This window comes from Eptatretus burgeri, chromosome 10, assembly GCF_056783735.1.
Source record: "Eptatretus burgeri isolate ZD-2024b chromosome 10, Ebu_testis_v1, whole genome shotgun sequence".
NCBI classification, from domain to species: Eukaryota; Metazoa; Chordata; class Myxini; order Myxiniformes; family Myxinidae; genus Eptatretus; species Eptatretus burgeri.
Genome location: NC_140970.1, coordinates 47,272,104 through 47,296,947, shown reverse-complemented (window position 1 = coordinate 47,296,947; position 24,844 = coordinate 47,272,104). Strand labels below are relative to the sequence as shown.

General features: G+C 43.2%; 1 protein-coding gene and 1 pseudogene across 3 annotated transcripts in view; one reads left to right on the top strand and one right to left on the bottom strand.

The window, feature by feature from the left end:
* The window catches only part of LOC147018483 (inter-alpha-trypsin inhibitor heavy chain H2-like), a 118,374-nt gene that overhangs the window by 6,656 nt on the left and 86,874 nt on the right, over window positions 1–24,844 (bottom strand). The window lies entirely within an intron of this gene.
* LOC147018484 (uncharacterized) lies at window positions 2,158–23,540 on the top strand (annotated as a pseudogene). The gene is made up of 2 exons (XR_015062410.1): window positions 2,158–3,046; window positions 18,545–23,540. The product of XR_015062410.1 is annotated as an uncharacterized LOC147018484 (transcript).

Genomic DNA, 24,844 nt, shown 5'->3' with positions numbered 1-24,844 from the left:
GTATACAAAACTTACCCATAACGTATTCGACGTGTGCCAGCGTTTTAGACAAATTTTTCCTCTGTCGGCATACACTGGCTTAATCGTCAAGGTGTGACAGCCCCTTTCGGAATGGCAGAAATATCTCCAGATGTCTTTGAAAGTTCATTTTTTAATAGATGTATGTCATAGTGAGCGTTGTTGTGAAGAAAGACAGGAATAAAATTTGGAGGCTTGTAATTAAGATTACAATGGGAATGAGCTGGACCTCGATATTTACCAGTAAGATGACAGTGATCCCGAACCTTGATGTCTCCCTCAATTTTCTCCTCACAAATATGACAGATACTGTTCTTTCTAAATTCCTTTTTTCTCCCTTTGTTAATGACATTGGTTTATAGGTTTTCACCATTATTTCTCTTAGTCTTATACAGTCTTTTTCCAATCGTCTTACAAACCCCTCTAAGGCATCTTCTCCTCTATAAAGTTCGAACTTGTATTCATCACCAACAGATGATTTGATATAATAACAGAAACTACAAGGAGTATGTTTTTGATATTTATTTGTGTATGCTTTATTTGGATTTTGAGAAACAGTATCTATCTTTTCAAGGATACTTTCAAAATCAGCATATATCACAAACTGATGTTTTATAGTTTTGTTAAAATCTTTGAATGATATTGTTACGGATTCTCGCCCGCTGGCGTGCGAACAGCCGCTTTTAGCCGAATCGTGGCCGTACGCCCACCGGACGAACAATCCAGTTGCGACTTTCCGGAACAACGCCGAAAACCAGTCACGGGTGTGCTCCAAGCACACCACCATCTTGTCCGCACTGTACCCACGCGACGGGGTCCGATCGCCAAATAATCAATTTACCTAATTATTCGCGTGGGTAGATTACCGAGAGATTGTACCTCAGCGAGGCCTGCTTGGACACGAGCCGCTTAAGCAGCTCGCTCCGTTTTGGGATAATTGAGCGGGGTATTATCGCGAGGCCTCGCTGGACCCGATTCTATTATCGGCTATTAAAAAGCCTGCTATTATTCCGAAATGCAATACGGCAGTTCGATGGAGGGAAAATGACGTGACGAACAGGTCAACATTCAAACAAGCACATTTATTCACACACGTATTCATGCAGGCACGTATACAAGCATGCACATATGCAATTATACAGCCAACAAAAACAATGCAAAGGAACTACGACCGTTTATTTATTCTTTACACACTTGTACACAGTTCTACTTAACGGACTCAGCGCCACAACTTTCATCTATCTATAATTCCAGCAATCTCTGTGTGTCTGTCTGTCTGCGATGGCCGTTTCTCGACGACCGCCGGTCCGATCTCATTGAAACTTGTCAGGAATATTGCCAGGGACCCACGGATGTGCCTTTGAGGTTTCATATCGATCGGACGAGCGGTTCCCAAGTTACGGCTATTTATCTGTCGACCAATGACAAGACTGTTCGATGACGTCACGAATGACATCACAATTTATGTTTACTTATTTATTAATTATTTCTTTTGCACGATTGAAACTTGCCAGGAATATTGCTGGGGACCCACGGATGTTCCTTTTCGAGGTGAGAGAGAGAGGGTGTGAGAGAGAGAGGGTGTGAGAGAGAGAGGGTGTGAGAGAGAGAGGGTGTGAGAGAGAGAGAGAGAGAGAGAGAGAGAGAGAGAGAGAGAGAGAGAGAGAGAGAGAGAGAGAGAGAGAGAGAGAGAGAGAGAGAGAGAGAGAGAGAGAGAGAGAGAGAGAGAGAGAGAGAGAGAGAGAGAGAGAGAGTAAGAGGGGGAGAGGGGAGGGGAGGGAGGGAGAGGGGAGGGAGAGGGAGGGAGAGGGAGGGGAGGGGGAGGGAGGGGAGAGGGGAGGGGGAGGGTGAGAGGGGAGGGGAGGGGGAGGGGAGGGAGAGCAGAGGGAGAGAGAGAGGGGAGGGGGAGGGAGGGGGAGGGGAGGGGGAGGGAGGGGGAGGGGGGAGAGGGGAGGGAGGGGGAGGGGGAGAGGGGAGGGAGAGGGGAGGGGAGGGGGAGGGGGAGGGGGAGAGGGAGGGAGAGGGAGGGGAGAGGAGAGGGAGGGAGAGGGGAGGGGAGAGGAGGGAGGGGAGGGAGAGCAGAGGGAGAGAGAGAGGGGGAGGGAGGGAGCAGGAGGGAGAGGGGAGAGAGAGGGGGAGGGAGGGAGCAGGAGGGAGAGGGGGGAGGGGAGGGAGAGGAGAGGAGGGCGTCACAATTCTTCTTCTTCATTTGATATGACATCACAATTGATGCTGGGGACCTGATACTGCAGGCACGAAGCTGCACATACTGGCACGCACCTACGGGCCCGCACTTGTACAAAGAAAAGCAAGGAAAAACCCCCTCAAAGACAAGGGGGTAGACTGGACCTCTCGGGGTCTTTATGACATGGAGCTTTGAGTACCGATGGAGCTCCAAGAGGACGCGCAGGTTACCTTCCTCGCTGGGGCGACCCGCGACGTTCCTTCCCCACGGCAGCTGGCGTAACCGCAGCCTGGTGATTCAGGCGCCAGCCGGCAACGCCTGAGAGGAACGAACGGGTCTTTGCTCTTTCTGAGTTGATGCTCTCTTTAAGAACCCGTCCGTCCCTCAACGATGTTCGGACTGTTCCGAAGCCCGATCACCTCAGACCGTTCGGTGCTGGTTGGCGAGCTCTCTCCGGCTCACACACGAACACGCAGCTCCGCGCGGCACAGCAGGCTTGGCCGTGCTCCCAGCTCAAGTCTCCTCCGCTCTCCTCAGCTTCTCCACCGACTGAAGGCTCTCTGAACCCTGACAGTCCACCAACTGGCCTCAGACTGGCACTCCGCTCGGCCTTTTATTGGGCCCGAGAGACGAGGTTTGGCCTTCACACTCACCTCTGACCCCCACTGGCTCCACCCCTCTCACTCTCTTGATCCGAATCTTGGACGAAGCTTGCACAGAGCGGACGTGCACGAGATCACCGACTTGTATGGCGAGCAAACCCCCCTGCCTCTGCCTGCAGTGATGCCGTTCGATGCGACTCGCCGTGGCTGGCGCAAAGATGGCATCGCTTCGGAAATGAAGGTGAGGCGACATTGTTCGTGTTGATTTATTGCGTGAGATGGTGAGATGTTGTTGTGAAGGCGGTGTGGAGAGGGTGGTTGGTGGTTGGCGTGGAGAATGTGGTTGGTGATTGGCATGGTAGAGGAGGACGTTGGTGGTTGGCGTTGTGGTTGTTCCAAAATAACGATAGTAAAAGAAAAACGGCTGCCTCAAAGATCACAGCCCGGATGACACCAATAATACCCATTTGACCATGGTGGGGAAATCTATTTGAACACAGACTTATCGGCATATCTGATCCAAGGACCTATATGGTGCTCTGGGAATTTCCACAGCCATAACAATATGTTTGAACCTGCTTTTGGTAACCTGATTACGGTTGATTTATGATTACTTCAATATTTCGAATTTTGATTTAATTGTTCTTTTGTGTGAAAGGAGTTGAGACATCTCTTACAAGGACACGTTTTTCATTTTCTCTTATATAGTTGTGATTTGGTTAATCTGGAGAAATTTTCGATGAAAGCATCATGTGATTTTTCCTTTGAAGTAAAGTGGAGTAGGTCAATGTGTTTTTCATCATTTTTGGAGTTGTCTGAAATTTTTAATATCTGAACTTTGTTTGCATCCGTTAATCCATATACATTAACAGATAGATTATTCATTTTCTCAAATTTAGGAATATCTCTCAATGACATTGGAAACTTTAAATCTTTAACATTTAATATATTCTCATATTTCTTGTTTTGTTCAACCCTTTCAGGATTCCATTGTTGAGGATGAAAGTGAGCAAGAACAGACCATAGAAAACATTTATTATCTTTGTTTTGAATATTAACAACAGCTTTCTTAAGTTTTATCTCTTTTGGTAAATCAATATACGAAGAAGCTTGTAGAGGATCTGATTTTAAGATGTGTTTTTCTGAAAAGATTATTTTTGTCATAGTAAATCCACTACTTACTAGAGTGTTATCAACATCTTGTTCTTGTCTCTGGAGTTCATCATAAACATCACAACTTACAAAATCTTGAAATGATGAGATAAAGTGGGGGTTTGTCCTCATATAGGGAGTAGTTTCATCGTCTTGTCTTACCATATTCAATTTTACTCCGATATAAAACTTAAAAGTTTTCATTTCACTTAATGTTTTTAATTACAGTTTCAATACTTTGTTTAACCATATCAACAGCTTCCATGATTGAAGATGGTCCAGGGTCTTGAAAATGAAACAATGTTATTTTTATATGCCCTTTAAATGCCCCATCAGTGTTTTCAATGGAGAATTTAGCTTCCCTTTCTTCATTGTTGTTGTGTTTGTGTGATTGAAGGTGTTTCTTCTAAAAAATTTTTTTAAAGAATATCATTATCACATCTATCACAATTTTTTGTTTCTTGGTCAAGTGGAGATATTTGTCTGAAAAGATTGAATGTGTATTTGTTGGTTTGAAGGTGTTTTTTATAACATTTATATTCGTGATTACAAACATCACAGAGCGTTGTATTCACCATATTTATATGAGGCGCCACAAGGAGTGATGTAAGGGACACATCGGCCATTTTGGAGTTAATGCCATATAGCACTATTTTAACCCTTACCCTATCATCCGAGCCTATCATCATATCATTAAAAAATGTCGCTTACATCACTCCTCCTCGTGGGGCCTCATATAATAAAACTTTGCTTAAAATAAAATTTTCTTGATGAAAATTTCGTTTAATTTATAGGTGAATCTGTGCTTAAAACCATTTTATCCTCCAACTTTTTTCACTGAATAAATACAATGTATGAAGACACAAAAGACAAGTTTCAAGCAATCTTTTCATTTGTAAAAGATACTGAGAAATATGTCAAGGATGTAAAATTGAACAAAGATAAATAAAACAACTATTGGATAAAAACAATTATGGTGAATAATATGAGTTCTTCAATTTCCTTCAATGTAAGGGATTTTAGTATATCTGGAAGAACATCAATTAAAGTATCTCGAACAAAAGTTTCTCCTCTCCTTCTGGTAATATATTCAAAACTAGAAAAGTATCAAAAAATAAAAACCTCATGGATGAAGCTTTAGAAAGAAAAGATAAGACCATCTGTAATATGCAAGGAGAAATTTGTATTTTTTTTTTCAACAACCCTAAATATGTAAATCCTGATGAAATAAAGGATGTTAATATATCAGGTGAAATGACATTTCGTTCAATAGTAGTTAAGGATCATTTTAAAATTACCTTCAATATTGTTGCGAATTCGCGCCCGCCGGCGTGCGAGCGGCCACGTAACTCGAATCGCGGCACGTCGCCCACCGGACGGACAATTCCGTCGTGACCCTCTCGGACTAACGCCGGGAACTAGTCATGGGTGGGCCTTTCGGCCTCACCACAATCGTGCCAACCGGCCCCCCGCGTGGGATAGGGTTGTTCGCCAAATTTGACCTACCTAAGTACCCACATGGAGGGTAGACCGGGCGATCGCACCTCGCCTTCGGACACGGGCCACTTTAAGCGACCCGTTCCGTACTTTCGGGATAACCGAGCGGTGTAATATCGTCGACCTCGACGGTTCCGATTAATTATCGGGCGTATTTAGCCCACTACCAACCCTTTACGTGAAGTAAGATGGAGATTCAATTAAAGAAAAGACGAAGCGAAACGGGAAAAACAGTTCAACATAAGGCACATTTATTCCGCGGCAAACGAAAAGCACACATATACAATTACAACAATTATGCACCAAAAGCAAATGTAACAAAAGAAACACAATGCAGATCTACTACCGACTACGCGAGCACACGGCAACACTTACACAGTTTTACTTTACAGACGGCGCCGACAACACATATACTCAAAATCAAAAGAAAAGGGCCACCCTCAACGACAAGGGGGCAGACGGGCCTGTGGGCCGAGACCGCGTGGAGCCTACCCGTCTTGTGATGAGCCGCAAAATGTCGTGGGGGAACACGCAAAATGTCGTGGCACTGCTTGGAATGGGGTGGGAACGGGGCCCCCTTTTTGCACTATCTCAGCACGGGGGGGGGGTTGTTGATGCTCTGGGGAAAGAGGATAGCTGGCTTGCTTGGGTCCCGCGACGAGCGACTCCACTGCGACCTCGACCGCGTTCCCGGCTTCCCCTCTCTGCAGCTCCCCGACAGACTCCGAACCCCGACAGACCGACTCTCCTCCAGACCCGTCTTGACTGCTGCTGCCACACTTCGCCGCCGCCACACCTCTCCAACTCGCCCGAGCCCGAAACAGTAACTGACTGAATTCGCCCCGCGCTCGGCGCTTTATAGTACGGCAGGAGAATCCATATGCAAATTTCCGGATCAGGATGGGCTCGGGGGCGGAGCCACGCTCGCCCATTGGACGGAGGAAAAGTGGGCGTGAACCTCCCCTGATCCTCGAATTTGCATATATCGATTCTACTCCAACGCGCCTGGAGGCGGGGCCAAATCGCCCCGCGCTTAATGATTGGAGGGATCGGAAGTGGGCGTGTATCATTCCTGATCCGACTTTTCCTCGGAAAGGCCGCTTTTTGCACCCGCAGCTCAGCGCGCATCCCGCACGAGGCCAGGACAGCCTGACGCTCGGTGCCCACAAGCGGTGCGGGAATGGCAGTAGAAGGAGGAGAGGTGAAGGTGGTGGAGGGTCTAAAGTGGCGGTCCCTGGCCACGGTGACGCTTGGAATGGCGGTGATGCGATGGTTGCGAGAGCGAGTTGCGAAGGTAAAGGTCGTGGCTGTTGGCGTTGTTGTTGTTGTGAAGCGGCGTTGCGGTTGGTGGTTGTTGTGTGATGGCGGTTGAGACATGGTTCAAAATAAAGATATAACAGAAAAACGGCTATCTTAAAGGGTCGCAGCCCGAATGAATCACATTTATTCCCTCTAAACAACGGGTTTGGGCTAACTCTACATGTACTTACAGAGATATCTCACCTACGGGACCTGAATGGTGGTTTGCAAATTTCCTCAACCACAACAATATAAAAAAAATGTAGTAGTTGAATCTGTTTCTGAAACAAGCTCAAATGAGCTAAGATCCTCGTCCTCTTAATGATGACGTCATTGTGATGTATCAGGTTTGTGATAAATTAATTATCTGTGCTTATGCCCGGCTTGATTCCTGCAAACAAAATTGAAACAGCTTGTCTAGTGTCGGAGATAATGGTATTGGCGATTTCCATTAGCGGCGATATGACGTCAACTTTTTTTCTGGGAAGAATTTCCAAAATCGGAGATGGTTACTGCCTGCGCGTGGGCTTTCTGCATATACATGGCAAGTTTCACGAAGATCTGATGAAAACTCTGGGTTGTGAAACAAAAAATGTCAAAAAATAGGAATGACGTCATAAAAATTGATATGACGTCACAGTGATGTATCATATGTGCGGTAGTTCATCTCTGCTAATGCCCTGTTCGATTCCCGCAAACAGAATTCAAAAAGCTTGCTGAGTTTCGGAGAAAATTTTTTTAGGCGATTTCCATTAGCAGAGATATTTTGACAACTTTTTTTCTGGGAGAAATTTCCAAAATTGGAGATGGTTACTGTCTGCGCAGGGTATTTTTACTTAACTAAAACCCGGCTATTCTGAACACTTCTGGGACTGGACGAAAATGCGTTCATATGCGGGTTGTTCACATTATCGGGGATTAGGGTATCAACCGACCATGAACGCGTCATCTGTATTCGATAGATCACAAAAGTCGTTTAATCAATACATTCACATCTAAATACACATTCCACAGACAAAATGAGCAAACAATTATTGGCATTCAGTCATAATAATACAATTATTCGAATTATTTGCCACGGAAAGATAGAAAATTGATAAGATCAAAAATGCAACGCAAAATTGACAGCACGAGAATCAACATTTGAAATTTATACAATTACTTGTCTCTAAGCCAAGATGTTATAAAACTCTGTGGTTTCGATTTGGCATTCTCCAGGACATGAACTTGAACTGAAGTTCGATTATTTCCAAAGGAGCGAGCAACTCTGCCTGCCCATCCTTGATTCAGAAAGAGAGTTTTAAGCTTTTTCACACAACTGAGTCCATCTTGTACCGTCACCTGCATGTCTTCCACTTCCTCTTTGTCCCCATTCTCTTTGTCCCCATTCTCTTTGTCCACATTCTCTTCGTCACCGTCTTTCCGCATTAAATCGTTCTCCCAGTCGTCGTCCTCGCAGTCATGAACGCGCACCGTATCGTCGCACCGAACGTATTCCTCGGGGGTCACGTCGTCGCATACGCCAATCTCTGCACCTCGCGAAATGAGCTCGCGCAGGCTGAGGTCATCGTCAGCGTCCCAGTCACTATCGGGTGACTCGGAAGGGAAGCCGCAGTTGACGAAGCACTTGGTAATCGTCGTCGGCTGGACTTGATCCCATGCATTGCTGCTCCACTGAACAGCATGGAGAACGTTGACGCTCTTCAAGATTTCGTTTACGTTTGAAGCGGTATCGATCTTCGACAGCACGTGCCGGAGCAGCCATTGTTTGAAAAGACGCTTCAGGTTGCTCATCACGCCTTGGTCAAGGGGCTGCAAGACCGACGTAACGTTCGGAGGCAGGAACTTTACGGTCATGTTCGTCAGCGTCACACCCTTGGATGAGACTGCGCATTGTCTTGGAAAAGAAGAATCCTCCGCAGTTGGTTTCACATCTTCTTGTCGAGCACTTTCAACCATTCAACGAACAACGCCGAGGTCATCCACGCTCGTTTGTTTGCTGTCCACGACACAGTGAGGGAATCGACTTTGATGTTACGAAAGCAACGTGGTTTCACTGCGTTGCCGATGGCGAGTGGTTTAGTTTTCTCGCCAGTCATACTAACGCACAACAGCAGCGTTATTCGATCCTCTGGCGACTTTATACCATGACAAGAGTCTCCTTTTTCCACCAGCGACCGTTTGGGTAGAGCGTGGAAGAAGAGGCCAGTCTCGTCGGCGTTAAAAATGTCTTGTGGCTTGAAACCGTCACATAGCTGTGGCAGACGCATTTTCCACTCCTCTACTGTCGTCTGATCAACGCCACCACTCTCGCCGCTAACTGCACGTGCCGAGATCTTGTTTCGAGCTTGAAATCGGGCAAGCCAGCCGTTGGATGCCTTGAAATCCACCTCACCAATGGCAGTCGCGATTTCTAATGCCTTCGGTTTTTCCATAGGTCCGCTGACAGGGATCCTCTTTGAATGAGCAGCATGGAACCATGTGTGCACGTGGTTGTCAATGTCTACGAAACTGCTTCCTTTTCGTCGACTTTGCGAAGATAGGGCCCCGTCTTCGAATTCCTTCAATATCGACTCTTTACGACGGAAAATACCGTTCACTGCGCCCAGCGAAATTCCGAAATCAGCAGCGAGTTTGCGTTGTGACTTGGATTCCGCTTCCTTTACCAGATGGACTTTATCTTCCAACGGCAGATCGTGACGCGTTTTCGGCATTTTGGTGTATCGTACTGCGTGAACTACAATAGCAAGTGAAGATTGATGGAAAGGGAGGTGTGCAGGGCCTTCTTGTGCCCCTCCCTCAGCGGGAGGCCTCTGCTGATTGGACGAAATTGTAATTCTTGACGCTTATTGGTTGATTACCATTGATTAATTTAGAAACTGGTTCTAATTAAGTCACTGTATCTCTTCACACCCCGTTGCATTTTCTATCCACGCCATTGCGTCCAGTAAAACGAACTGCGCGATGGGTGGTAATTAGCAACGGCGTTTGTTTGTATGACGTTTGCCATGCAGCCGCGGCTGAACAATGGCCATGTTTCGCACTGATGCCTTCAAAGGTTGGAGTAGCATTCATATTGCGGGGTAAAAACTGGTTTGGGACTGGTAAAAAGCATGTTCATATGCGGGATGTTTATATTATTGATTATATCTTCTTTTTGAAGACGCATTAAAACCCTGTGAGAGTAGTTGATACTCAGATTGAAAACTCGACTTTGTGAAAATTATTAAATTATCATAATCTAAAAAGTTGGGAGTAAGGAGCATCTTTAAAAGTAAGCAGGGTTTTGCACATCCGCTTGAACCAACTATGAGACATTTTAATGGATTTGGAAGATTTTTATGGTTGTTAAATTTCATCTTATTTTCCCAAATGGGTAAAAAAAAATCATTCATTTATATATTTGGAAAATAGGTTATTTAAATTATTATTGGCTTTTTTTGAAACTATATTTTATCCGAAGTTCGGGTTTAATTTCAAGATAATCCATTATTTTATTTATACAATATCTTGTTTTGATATTTCCCTGAAAATGACAATCATGAATAATATACAACAATCCTTTGAACATTTCTCTTATACGTTCAGTTTCTTCCATTGTAAGGAAAGGTGTGTTATCGCCCTCATACTTTACATTAATTTCTCCAATCAATCTTGTAAAATAATTCATTTTTGGTGTAAATCGAAGAATTATTTTCCTTTTTATATTTTTTATTATCATTAATTAAAAGATAATCACAGAATATACATTGTTTATAGGCTTTTGACTCTGTTTAATCCCCGTCTTTCACACGCAGGACAATTCTCAAATTTGTCATATGGAGAATCAGGGAATTCAAGAGGCTCAAAATCTAGGATATTTATAAAGTAAAACTTTACTTAAACTAAAATTAATCTTCGGTACTTTCACAATCATTTGTAAAACTACTTTCATAACCATCGTTTGAACACAAACTCTCGGTATCATAACTGTCATCACTCATAATCTTCAAAATCTTCAGTTGAATAGTGACTCGTATTTAATTGGTAGAAAAAAAACATTACCATCGATATCTATATACTTTTTTTTCATTAACAGATTCAACTACTACATTTTTTTATATTAAAGGTAATTTAAAAATGATCCTTCACTACGATTGAACGAAATGTCATTTCACCTGATATATTAACATCCTTTATTTCACCAGGATTTACATCTTTTGGGTGGTTGAAAAAAAATACCAATTTCTCCTTGCATATTACAGATGGTCTTATCTTTTCTTTCTTAAGCTTCATCCATAAGGTTTTTATTTTTCGATACTTTTTCTTGTTTCATTGCTTTTTCTAGTTTTGAATATATTACCAGAAGGAGAGGAGAAACTTTTGTTAGAGATACTTTAATTGATGTTCTTCCAGATATGCTAAAAGCCCTTCCACTGAAGGAAATTGAAGAACTCATATTATTCACCATAATTTTTTTATCCAATAGTTGTTATATTTATCTTTGTTCAATTTTACATCCTTGACATATTTCTCAGTATCTTTTACAAATGAAGAGATTGATTGAAACTTGTCTTTTGTGTCTTCATACATTGTATTTATTCAGTGAAAAAAGTTGGAGGATAAAATGGTTTTAAGCACAGATTCACCTATAAATTAAACGAAATTTTCATTAAGAAAATTTTATTTAAAGCAAAGTTTTATTATATAAATATGGTGAATACAATGTACTGCGATGTTTGTAATCACGAATATAAATGTTATAAAAAAACACCTTCAAACCAACAAACACGCATTCAATCTTTTCAGACAAATATCTCCCCTTGATCAAGAAACGAAACATTGTGATAGATGTGATAATGATATTCTTAAAAAAAAAGTTATAATAAACACCTTCAATTACGCAAACACAAGAACAATGAAGAAAGGGAAGCTAAATTCTCCATTGAAAACACTGACGGGGCATTTAAAGGGCATATAAAAATAAGATAGTTTCGTTTTCAAGACTCTGGACCATCTTCAATCATGGAAGCTGTTGATATTGTTACGGTTGTGGAAATTGACAGATCACCATTCAGGTTCCCCAGAGGTCAGTTCTTTCGGTAAGTGTGTGTTCCAGGTTACATTTCCCCACCAATGTCTTAAGGGGCATTATTCGTGTGCCGGGTTGTGCATCTTTGAGTTAGCCATTATTCTGTTCTATGTTTATTTTAAACAACATCTCCTCAACACCTTCTCCACAACTGCCAACATCTCTTTCAAACAAACAGCATCTCTTCAATGACACCACTACACCCATGCCACCTCCACCACCACAATGACATCTCAACAACCACGCCATCCCCACCACAGCACCAACCACACTGCAACAACGACATCTCAACAACCTCGTCAATCTCCACAACACAGCGACCCTCCTCTACAAACAAAAGCAACGGTTAAGAATAACCCAATACTCCGAAGAGAGAAGAACTCGACAACTCCCGCCCCGATATTCTGGAACGGGTAAACAGAAGTGACGGTTACTAAAAGTATGAAAACCCGAGAACTCTCCGGGAATTTTCCCCCGCGCGCTGAGAAGGGAGGGGCGAACGCCCCGGGACGATAAAGGGTCGCGTTGGAACGCCGAGAAGGAGAGTGGGCGGTTGGCGAGCTGATGAGAGAGTCTCTTTCCTTGGTCTCCTTGGCGAGTCGGTGTGGAGAGCGCCATAGTTGAGTGTTGGAGTCTGGAGCGAGTGGAATTGGACAGAGGAGTTGGTGGAGCTGAGTCGGAGAAAACCACTTGAGTTCGAGTGGAGTTGGGGCTTGAGTGCCTAGTCGAGTTCGGAAGTGGAGCTCGAGGGCAGTGGAGTTGGGCAGAGACACCGAGGGTCACCGAACCAGGGCCCAGCGAGTCACCACGAGGGTGGCCAGGTAACCTGCACGGCCTCGCGGTGCTCCTTTGGTCTCCCAAGATGCGAGGAACATTAAAGGCTTTCGGGCCCAGTTCTCCCTTTTCTTTTCTGGGGTTTTTGCATGGAAGTCTGTGGTGCCTTGTCCTTTAAGTAGGATTGTTATAAGTGCATGTACATACTGAGTAAACAACGGCTGTAGGTCTTTTGGCTCGTGTCCTGTCCCCATCCCCCCCCCCCCAATTGCTTTATTGACTGCATGCATGTAAAAGAAATACCCCCATTGTTTGAATATTCACCTGCTCGTTGCGTCCCTTCCTCCATTGAACTGCCATAATTGCGTTTGGAATAAATAGCTGGTTTTTAACACTAAGATAATCGGTTCCAACAGGGCTTGGCGATAATAAACTGCTCGGCCATCACAGATGGAAATAGCTGCTTAAAGCGGCTCATTTTCTGAGCAGGTCCCGTTCAGGTACAACGTCTCGGTATTCTGTCCGCGCGAATAATTAGGTAAATCAACAATTCGGCGATCGACCCTGTAGCGCAGGCAGAGCATTGACAAGGTTGTGGTGTGGTTAAAAACACACCCGCAGCTGGATTTCGGCGTTGATCCGAAAAGCTGCGACTGGATTGCCACGTTCAGCGGGCGCGCGCAGCCGCAATTAGCGAAAGGCGGTCGCCCGCACGCCGGAGTGGCGAGATCCACAACAATATGGTTAAACAAAGTATTGAAACTATAATTAAAAACACATTAAGTGAAATGAAAACTTTTAAGTTTTATATGGGAGTAAAATTGAATATGGTAAGACAAGACGATGAAACTACTCCCTATATGAGGACAAACCCCCACTTTATCTCATCATTTCAAGATTTTGTAAGTTGTGATGTTTATGATGAACTCCAGAGACAAGAACAAGATGTTGATAACACTCTAGTAAGTAGTGGATTTACTATGACAAAAATAATCTTTTTAGATATACACATCTTAAAATCAGAGCCTCTTCAAGCTTCTTCTTATATTGATTTACCAAAAGAGATAAAACTTAAAGCAGTTGTTGATATTCAAAACAAAAAATAATAAATGTTTTCTATGGTCTGTTCTTACTCACTTACATCCTCCACAATGGAATCCTGAAAGCGTTGAACATTATAAGAAATATGAGAATACATTAAATGTTAAAGATTTAAAGATTTAAAGGTCTCATGTAATTCAAACGTTTCTGGTTATTTATATATTAACTTGACCTTCCTCATGAAGAAATCACCCGTTTCTTTTAAAAAATCAACAATGGGATAAGTCGATCAATATTTTGAACATTTGTAGTGCTTTTCACAACTTGCTATGCCCTTCCCCTCAAAAAAGTGGAGTTCAGCGAACCGCAGGTCACGTGACCGTTGACGTCATCTCCAGAACACAACTCTCTCGGAGTCGATTGATGAGACGCCACGCGTCGTATAAAGTATGTACAAATGCATTGTACACATGTGTTTGCTTTCTCACTAATCGTCTTAATTCCTGTGATTGTTTCGCCAAAATTTTTCAGAGTTTTTGCCTTGCTTTCGAAAATGCCTGCAAGATGTATCGTCGCAGGATGCAGCAATACAACCAAAGACGGTGTAAGCCTTCATGTATTCCTGAAAAATGAGAATATGGACATCTAAAGTGAAGCTGACGAGGGGAAACTGGAAAGGCCCCAGCGACACGAGCGTCATTTGCAGCGCCCACTTCGAAGACAGTGACTTTGATCACGGGCTCTATTCGCTGTTCAGTTTGAAGAAGTTGAGGAGGCTGAAACCTGATGTAGTAACCATCATCAAAAGCATTGTCGTCCGTCCGACTAGTCCGATAAATACAATCACGTAGACCACCAACCCGAGTAATTTGCGTGCAGCCTTTGTTGTTCTGGAAATGACGTCATGTGGGTTATGAGTCGTTCAGTAGATTTCGGCAGAATTTTTAGGGGCGTTCCCAAAGAGGTTTGTTTTTTTTAATTTTCCAGAACGAGTATTGTGAAAAAATCATTGTCAGATCAGAAATCACGATGAAAAACTTCTATAGGATATATATATATATATATATATATATATATATATATATATATATATATATATATATATATATATATATATATATATATGCAATTTCAGTACTTTTGAGTGACATGGGACCTTTAAAAGTTTCCAACGTCATTGAGAGATATTCCTAAATTTGAGAAAATGAAAAATCTATCTGTTAATGTATATGGATTAATGGATACAAGCAAAGTTCAGATATTAAAAATTTCAAACAACTATAAAAATGATGAAACACAAATTGACCTTCTCCACTTTACTTCAAAGGAAATATTTCTCAAGATTAACCAAATCACAACTATATAAGAGAAAATGTAAAACGTATTCTTGTAAGAGATGTCTCAACTCCTTTCACACAAAAGAACGATTAAATCAACATTCGAAATATTGTAGTAATCATAAATCAACCGTAATCAATATACCAAATGTAGGTTCAAACATATCATTCAAACATTTTAACAAATCTATAAAACATCCGTTTGTGATATATGCTGATTTTGAAAGTATCCTTGAAAAGATAGATACTGTTTCGCCAAATCCAAATAAATCATACACAAATAAATATCAAAAAGGTACTCCTTGTGGTTTCTGTTATTATATCAAATCTGTTGGTGATGAATACGGCAAGTTAGAACTTTATAGAGGAGAAGATGCCTCAGAGGAGTTTGTAAGACGATTGGAAAAAGACTGTATAAGATGAGAAATAATGGTTAAAACCTATAAACCAATGTCATTAACAAAGGGAGGGAAAAAGGAATTTAGAAAGAACAGTATCTGTCATATTTGTGAGGAGAAAATTGAGGGAGACGTCAAGGTTAGGGATCACTGTCATCTTACTGGTAAATACAGAGGTCCAGCTCATTCCCATTGTAATCTTAATTACAAGCCTCCAAATTTTATTCCTGTCTTTCTTCACAACAACGCTCACTGACACACATCTATTTATCAATGAACTTTCAAAGACATCTGGAGATATTTCTGCCATTCCTAACACAGATCAAAAATACATCTCATTCACAAAAACAATTCATACATCCCCATAACCCATATCAGATTTCTTGACACATACAAGTTTATGTCAAGTCCATTGTCTAACTTAGTATCAAATATGAAAAACTTCCATAATCTTGAATCACATTTCTCAAATCAAGAAGAGATTGATCTCTTATCACAAAAGGAAATATATCCATATGACAATATGGATTCATTTGAGAAGTTGAAAGAAACACAACTTCCTTTAAGGGAAAGTTTCTCTTTCAAGTTAAACAAAACTCATATTTCCGATAGAGATTATACACAAGCTAAAAAGGTTTGGGAGAAGTTTAATATAAAGAATCTTGGAGAATATCATGATTTGTATCTTAAAACATGTATTGGTATTGGTTGATGTGTTTGAAACTTTTAGAACAGTCTGTCATCATAAAAATTCTAATGGGTTAGACCCCGTTCACTATTACACAGCCCCGGGCTTGTCTTGGAGTTCTATGTTAAAAATGACAAAACAAAATTTTGAATTAATCAGTGATATAGATATGCTTTTAATGATAGAGAAGGCCAAAAGGACGAATATCTCAAGTATGTTCCAAAAGATATGCTAAAGCAAATAACAAATATCTTCCTGATTATAATAAGAATGAGGGCAACTCTTACCTGATGTATTATGATGCGAACAATTTGTATGAGTGGGCTATGTCTCAATCTTTACCTTTTGGAAAACTAAAATGGGTTAAAGAAAAACATTATGAAAAAGTTTTACTTGACTTATCTCCTCTCAAAAAGAATTGGATGAAGCTGAAGTTGGATATTATTTTGAGGTTGATTTAAAATACCCAGAACTTCATAACAAACAAAGACCTACCTTCTGCCCCTGATAAACTAAGTCCAAGAAAAGAATGGTCAAGTGATTACCAACAGTCATTTAATATAAAAGGTAAATCTCCAGAAAAACTACTTACAACATTAAATGATAAAGAAAGTTATGTTTTACATCGAAGGAACTTCAGACAATATTTATCTGCTGGGTTGAGAGTGAGAAAAATTCATCGAATTTTGAAATTTAAACAGTCATTGGTTAAAGAAATATATTGATTTTAATACAAAAAGGAGAACAGAAGCAAAAACAGATTTTGAGAAGGACTTTTATAAATTAATGAATAATGCTGTATTTGGAAAGACTGGAAAATGTTAGGCATCGACAAAACATAAGACTTTCTACATCTTGGAAACAGGCTTCAAAGTTAATTAACAGAACAAGTTTTGAACGAGCGGAGGTGTTTTCAGAGAACTTTTGTGCTATTCATTTGAAAAAAGAGAGTATTGAAATAGATAAACCTATTTATTTAGGAACATCAATTCTTGACTTGTCAAAGTCGTTAACGTATGACTATTGCTATAATCATTTAAAATTAAAGTATATAGATACAGATCGTTTTATATTAGAAATTAAGACAAGTGATGTTTATGCGGATATGATTGATAATATTGATATGTATGATATAAGTAATTATAAGTCTGATAGTATGTTATTTTCATTTAAGAATAAAAAGGTTATTGGTAAGTTTAAGGATGAGTTGGGTGGAAAGGTCACGAGTGAATTTGTGGGTTTGAGATCAAAGTCTTATGCTTTTACGTACATTGATAATAATAACATTGAAAGGTGTGATAAGAAGCTCAAGGGAATAAAGAAAAATATAATCAAGGAAACAATAAACTTTGAACATTATTGCAACTGTTTTACCTAACAAATGAATACAATAAGAAGTTATAAACATCAATTATATACAGAAGAGATAAATAAGAAAGCATTCGGAGCTTTTGATGATAAAGGATATATTTTAGAGAATGGAATCAAGAGTATCCCTTATGGTTATAAGTATGTGTTCAGGGGCATCTTTTTACTGATTTATAAATGATAGAACCAAGCAATAACCAAACCAAAGAGTGGAGATGTAATCAGCCTTGGTATTTAAATGGGAAACATAAAGAATGTGAGAAATATCCAATAAGTCTTCTTGAAGAAATAACTGGGGTAAAAGTAAATAAAACAAATAAGCAGATAAATTTAATTACAAATAAGTTGGAGGATGTCAAGAAAAAAATTAATATACTTGAATGGACTGAAAACTTTGGTTATCAATTGAACAATGGAAAAACAATTTATGACAATTAGTCCATGGGCCCAGGCATATATCGGTACCATCTGAGGAAACCAAACTTTAGGGCTACTAAGTTATTGGTAGGGACTATATGATTATTTCAATATGTGATAACCGTTCCAGAAGAGCAGCTTAGTGTATGTATTTTGCATTTTACCATTCTGAGATTTTGACGTTTTGGGGGAAAATCACACAATGGACTATTGACACATCCCATGAAGGTAATATCATTCAATAACAGCTCAGGATATCCAGATTTGTTATCTGCACACTTTCAACAAGCAGACTTCCCATCTTGAGGCACACGCTTTAGTTTGGTATTCAAATTACAGCTGATTTGCACGCTTCATTTAGTGAAATTTTGCGGATTTAGTATTGTCATTATTTACGGAATGTTGTGTGTCCCATATGAGTGCCACAGTCCGAATGGATCAGCTACCCATATGTACCTGGTTTGCAGGGAAGCACAAGGGAGGACCATCCAGCTGGTTTCAACAAAGTTGTGGACTTTTTCCTTCCCCTACCCCCAAAATGCAATTTGCAGCTGAATATATGAAAATTACAATGTAGCTCAAACTTGATATAATCTTTCGCCCCACCAGAAATGTTTCAGGTTGTGCACACTTGAAAGTATGTAAATGTATTTTATAATATCATAAGTGTATCCGACTTTCTTGTTATATATTGCAGTGACTGGGTCTGATTGACAATGGAGTCCACTGGTGAAGAAGAATGCGCCAGGTTGCCACGGAAGCGTGCACGCATGGACTGTGGAATCCACTGTTCCGATGAGGAAGCAGATACAAAATTGGTGTCACCACAAAACATTGAGTCTTGGAGAACTCTGCTGAGATACGAAAGCATGCCCCTATCCTGAACATGGCCAAATACTTACCCGAGGGAGAAATCCCACCAGTACAGTACCATCACAAGTGCCACAGCATTTTCACCATGAAGAAACTTCTTGACTATCATTGCCAGAGAAGATCCCAGGGGAAAAACCGCAAAAGACACTCCCAGCAGGTCATCTCGAGAGGCGCCCAGCACGTCAAGGGTATATGATGAACAGTGTATCTTCTGCGAAAAAGCGAGCAAGTATCTGAGAGGTCAAAACACCAGGGAGTCCCTCATGCAATGCGCCGAGTTACGTGCTGATGATAGAATCAGGGCAGCAGCAGTCAGGAAACTAGATAATATGATGCTTGCTGTTGTGAGCAGAAACCTTGTTGCTGCAGAGGGCCATTACCACAAGTCTTGCTACCTTTCGTACACAAAGGATCATTTCACCAGCAGTAACATAGAAGGTGAGGAAAAAGGCGAAGACATTCAAGCTCGACAGTATGAGGCAGCAGAGAAGCACTCCTACAGTGAACTCTTCAGGGACATTAGAAATGAACTCTTCCCCAACCCCGAAGTGTTACCCTTGAGAGATCAAACTTCCAAATTGGTGACATGCATGAACTCCTGTGGTATCAGTCAAGTCAAATATTCAACGAAGAAACACCTTCGTTGTAAGGTTGAAGCTGAGTTTGCGGGAGCACTGCACATATTTCCGGACAGCAAAGGAAAAGTTCTTCTTTATCCAGACAGCCTTTCGATGAGTGAGCTTGCCAAAGTGACATATGCCTTGAAGGTGGAGTTACACAATGTGACCTTTGCCAACACTGGAGATGTCATTACCAAAGCAGCATTGAAGATGAGAGACGACATCAAGAAGCAAGATGTCACTCAAATATGGCCACCAGATGTGGAGCACAGTGATTACATCATCCCTGAATCTGTGACCAAGCTCCTGAAAACAATGCTGACAGGAGAAAAGGAGTGCACAGATCCATCACAAAGGGTCACACGACTTATCAGCTCCTTTGGCCAGGACTTGGTCTATGCCGTTTCTGGCGGCAAGAACATTCCATCGAAGCACATCCTCCTCCCGTTTGCTGTGAAGTCCTTGACGGGGAACGTAGAACTGATTAGTACACTGAACCGGCTTGGCCACAGCACTTCATACTCGAAGGTCGAAGGGATCGACACAGCCCTGTGTCTACAGAAGCTGGCACTGTCGGAAAGTGCTGTAGCTTTGCCGGGGAATATCTACCCAAGTGTGATCACTACCCTGGCTTGGGACAACATCGACTGGCTTGAAGAAACTGTCATTGGAGAGGGGACATCTCACAGAGTGAACGGAATTGCTGTCCAGGCAAAAGTCATTGGACCTCAGCCACTAAAAGTCACTCCCACTTTTGCCAAAACAAAGAAAAGGAGTATCAGCGCTGCACCACTGATGCTGGCCACATATAATGCTGGGAAGCGAGTGGGACCATCAACCACAACATGTGTGGATGCTGACACTACTGCCGTAGTCCAAGATGCCAGGAGAAAGAACAATGTCTGGCTTCTTGCACGCAGGTCAGACCCAGGATCTCAAACAGTCAGCAGCTGGACAGGATTCAACATCCGGCTCCGAGATCAAGTGCCAGTGATTCAGGACAATATCGGCTACCTGCCCACAATCAATGCTCCTGCCACACAGATGTCCACTGTCAATGAAGTGCTGAACCAGTCACTCAGCATCATGCAGTCACTGCAGCTGACCAACACCATCTGCGTATTCGACCAAGCACTCTATGCCAAAGCTGCTGAAATAGCATGGAAGCAGGAAGACAAGTTCAAGAACATCATCCTCAGAATGGGTGCATTCCACACCATATGCAACCTGCTCTCGACCATTGGAAAGAGGTTCCAAGATGCCGGTTTGAGGGACTTGGCGTCGAGTCAGGCGTGATTGCCGAGGGTTCCATAGCTGGGGTGATGGAACCCCGCAAGTACAATCGTGGTGTGAGGCTCCACAAGCTTGTGTACGAAGCATTGATGAGGCTGGCCTGGAAAGGATTCCTCCCATGGCTATAGGAGAACCACATTGCAGACCTGCGCCACCTGGAAGAAACCCTGACCAGCATCAGAAACTTCTGTGATAACATCTGTCAGATGTCGTTCAAGGAGGTGCTGGAGAATACCTCATGCGTCCACACCATGGAGCTATTCCAAGTCTACCTCAACTACCTCAGGGATGGGAATGGCGATCTCTCAGCATTCTGGATGTCGTATGTCGACATGGTGGAGATCATGCTGGCACTCCTTCGAGCATCCAGAGAAGGGGACTGGATGTTTCACCTCGCATCCATCCGAGAGATGATTCCCTGGTGCTACGACAAGCTGAATTATGCCCGATTCCTACCCTACTACTACGCACAGATGTCCCGACTGCCGCTCGACCACCCCGAAGTACATGCGCACTTCTGGAAGGTGGCTTCTCGGTTCAGATCGGCACCACAAACCCATTCGAACGGATTCCCATGGATCAGACGATCGAGGAGACTGTCAACAAAGACACACAAACACCTGGAGGAACGAAAGGATTCAGCCTGAATCCAGGAGCTGTGACCTGATACTATCTGACGTCAGATTACCGCAGTATGTACCTTGGGCACCTGATGGATATGGTAGGTCGAAGTCAATCCCAGCTGAACCATCCAGATCTGCAGTTACCTAGGATCCGGAGGGATGAGGCTGACATCCAATCCTTGGTGGATCTCATGGAGAACAGCTGGCTGGATCCACTGAGTCCCGATCAAGTACAGTTTGTCAGTTTGTCAACAGCTACTGTTGCTCCTCCTGATGTTGCCAATGACCTCCTCGCGGCTCGCACGGTAGGAGAGGAGGCATACCAGGATTTCAAGAAGAAACGCCTGGAGACAAATCCACCAACTGCACAGTTCAATGACAAGATGACAAAAAGGAACTTGAAAACATTCACCCACATCCGGAAGAAACCAACCAGCAAAGCGCAGGCCAAAGAAATTGTTCTCAAGGCTGACAGGAACCTGTTTGGGCACATGATCCTCGTTGCTCAGAGTCGAGATCTGTACATGAGAGATGTCTTGGCGCACCCCCTGGGGCCCTTGCCATGGTCAATTGCTAATGGCGATGGATCTCTGTGGAAGACGAACAAAGCGACCCTTGCCAGAGAGCTGGAAAAGAGTGTTTCTCCCACTGAAGTTATTGCAGAGCCATCAGCAACTGTCATTGATGGGATGAGCCTGGTACAGAAGATGAAAGGGAATGACAAGACGTTTTCACAGCTGGCTGAAGCGATACTGTCAACGGCTCTTCATGATGGAGCCCAGAGTAAATGCATTGATGTTGTCTTCGATGTTTACCGAGAGACGTCCATCAATGACGCAGAGAGATGCAACAGAGGTGCAAGCACAGTAATCCAGTTCAGGAGCATCGCACCGGGCCACAACATTCAGCAGTGGAGGAAACTGCTCTGCAGCTCTTCTAACAAGGTAAGTCTAATCAAGTTCCTGGTAGAGGAGTGGAAAGAACCAAAAAGCAGGGAGAAACTGAAGGAAAAGTTGCTCTATGTAACCTGTGAGGAGGTCCGCTCCAAGGTCACCAAGGACCACTGGGAGGAAGTGGCAGAGCTGAAGTCCACGCAGGAGGAAGCAGACACCCGAATGCTTCCACATGCGCTGCATGCAGCAGAGGCTGGGTACAAAGCTGTGGTGATCACTGCCGAAGATACAGATGTCCTCGTGCTGTGTCTTGCCTTCAATAAGGACATCCCATGCCCCGTGTATCAGAAAGTGTGGTACGCAAACCCGCACACGGTTCCAAGACATTGACAAGCTTGCTCGATCGATGGGAGACAGCGTCTGTGATGCCCTGGTTGCACTGCACGTGTTCTCCGGTTGTGATACAGTCAGTGCCTTTGCAGGCCGGGGAAAGATGGGCGCCTTGAAGCAAATGAAGTCGGATAAGACCTACCAAGAGGCCTTCAGTCAGCTCGGTCATTCATGGGAAGTATCCACCGAGCTCTTTCAGAAGCTGCAAGAGGTCACCTGCCACATGTACGTGCCGTCTACCAACACCACGAAAGTCAATGAACTCCGACATCAACTCTTCTGTGCCAGACGGGGGGAAGGTAGAGTCCAGTCAGCTTCCACCATGTGAAGACTGCCTCTTCATGCACGTCCTCCGTGCAAACTACCAGGCTGCTATTTGGAGGCGCTGTCTGCAATGCCAACCCTATGTTCCAAGTCCCAAGGGTTGTGGATGGACCACTGATGATGACGGGAAGCTGGCCATTGAGTGGATGCAGGGTTCTCCAGCACCGGATGCAGTGTTGCAACTGCTTTCCTGCAAGTGTGGACGGTCGTGCAAACTCCCAGACTGCACGTGCCTTGCCAATAGCCTGAAGTGCACTGACATGTGCAAGTTGTGAACCTGCAGCAACCAGCCCGCTGATGTCGAGGAAGAGGTTGTAGACCTCGAGGACTCTGATGCTGATAACAGTGATGAAGACTGGACCACTGATCCATGGTGTGAATGTTTTGGCACAATCACAAGGACATTCATGGCTACAAACATGCATGAGTAAAACATAGTACATAAACATGCCACAGTAGCGTTGTGAAATTTGGGTTATCCGTAAATTTCACATTTTGGACGCTTGTTGGAACTAGGGTAGGGGAAGGGCAATTCCTTTAACTGTGGTAAAAACTTGTAAAATGTTCATGAATGTTTTCCTCATACAACATGTGCATGTTGTAGGCTACTGCGGTTCAGTAGCACTACCCAAGGAACTTGTATGACAATATTATAAATTAAAATGTACTGAAAATCACTTACCAGCAACATTTTGATAGGCCCTATTGTTTTTTTTTTTGTTGTTTTTTTTTGTATACCTTGTCGAGGCTCGTATGAGAGCTAACACACAACTCACAGCGCAAGGGGGCATGAGACAAGAGGGGCGGGAGTGGAAGGGACAAAACAGTGGGGAACAGAGGGATGGGGCGGGGAACATGGCGAAGAGAGGATGGACATTACAGGGACTTTCAGGAAGGAAAGCAGGGGAATTGAAGGAAGTGGGCTTGGGTGGATTATCGGGGGTAGAAAAGATCGAGGATTTGGATGGGAGATGATAAGAGGTGGTGGTGAACAGCTGTTTTGAAAGCCTGGAGGGAAGAATGGGAAAGAATGGGAAAGAATAGAGTGAGGAAGTTTATTCCAAAGGCGGAAAAAAAGAGGAATGAAAGAGTGAAGATGAGCAGCGATTCGTGATTTTGGTAGTTTTACCAGAAGGGGGTTGTTGGCGGACCTTGAGCGCCCTGTGGAAATGTGGTGGGGACAAATCGCAGAGAGAGCAGGGGGGGCAAGGCTGGAGACGAGTCGGTAGAAGACAGAAAGACCACTGACCAACCTGCGGTGATCGAGTGAGAGGCCCAAAGACTCAGCTTCATTGCGGGAGATGCCGATGATCCTAAATGCCCTGGTTTCGGCAGCATGAAGCTGAGAAAGATGGGAGGCAGGAGCACCAGCCCAGAGGGGAGAGCAGTAGTCCATCAGGCTACGGACAAAAGCTTTGTAAGTGGTCAGGAGCTCGAGGGCCGAGGAAGGACTTTGCACGACGGAGGATTCCCAGTCGGCGACTGGCTTTTGAGGCGAGGTTGGAAAGGTGACTTTCCCAGGAAAGGTCATGGCAGATAGTGAGACCCAGAAGCTTGAAAGAAAAGACTTCTTCCAGAGGATTGTTGAGAAAGTGGATGGGGGGGTTTTGTAAACGGTCCTTTCAAAGAGACATAGTGAGAGTGTGAGATTTGTCTGGATTGAAAGACATGTTCCACGTGTTGGACCAGTTTGTGATTGTGATTTTATCCAGATCTGCAGTGAGCGAAGAAGCTGCTGCTTGCCGGTCTGAGGGATGACAGATGGTACGGCAGAGGGTGGAGTCGTCGGCAAAGAGAAATATAGGATTTTCCAGAGAGTTGGAGAGATCATTGATGAAAACCAGAAAAAGAACAGGGTCCAGAACGCTACCCTGAGGAACTCCAGCATGCACAGGAAGAGGGGATGAAATAACTCCATTTAGGGCCACATGTTGACTGCGATAGGAGAGGAAGTCTGTGAGCCATGAGTGGAGATGGCCTT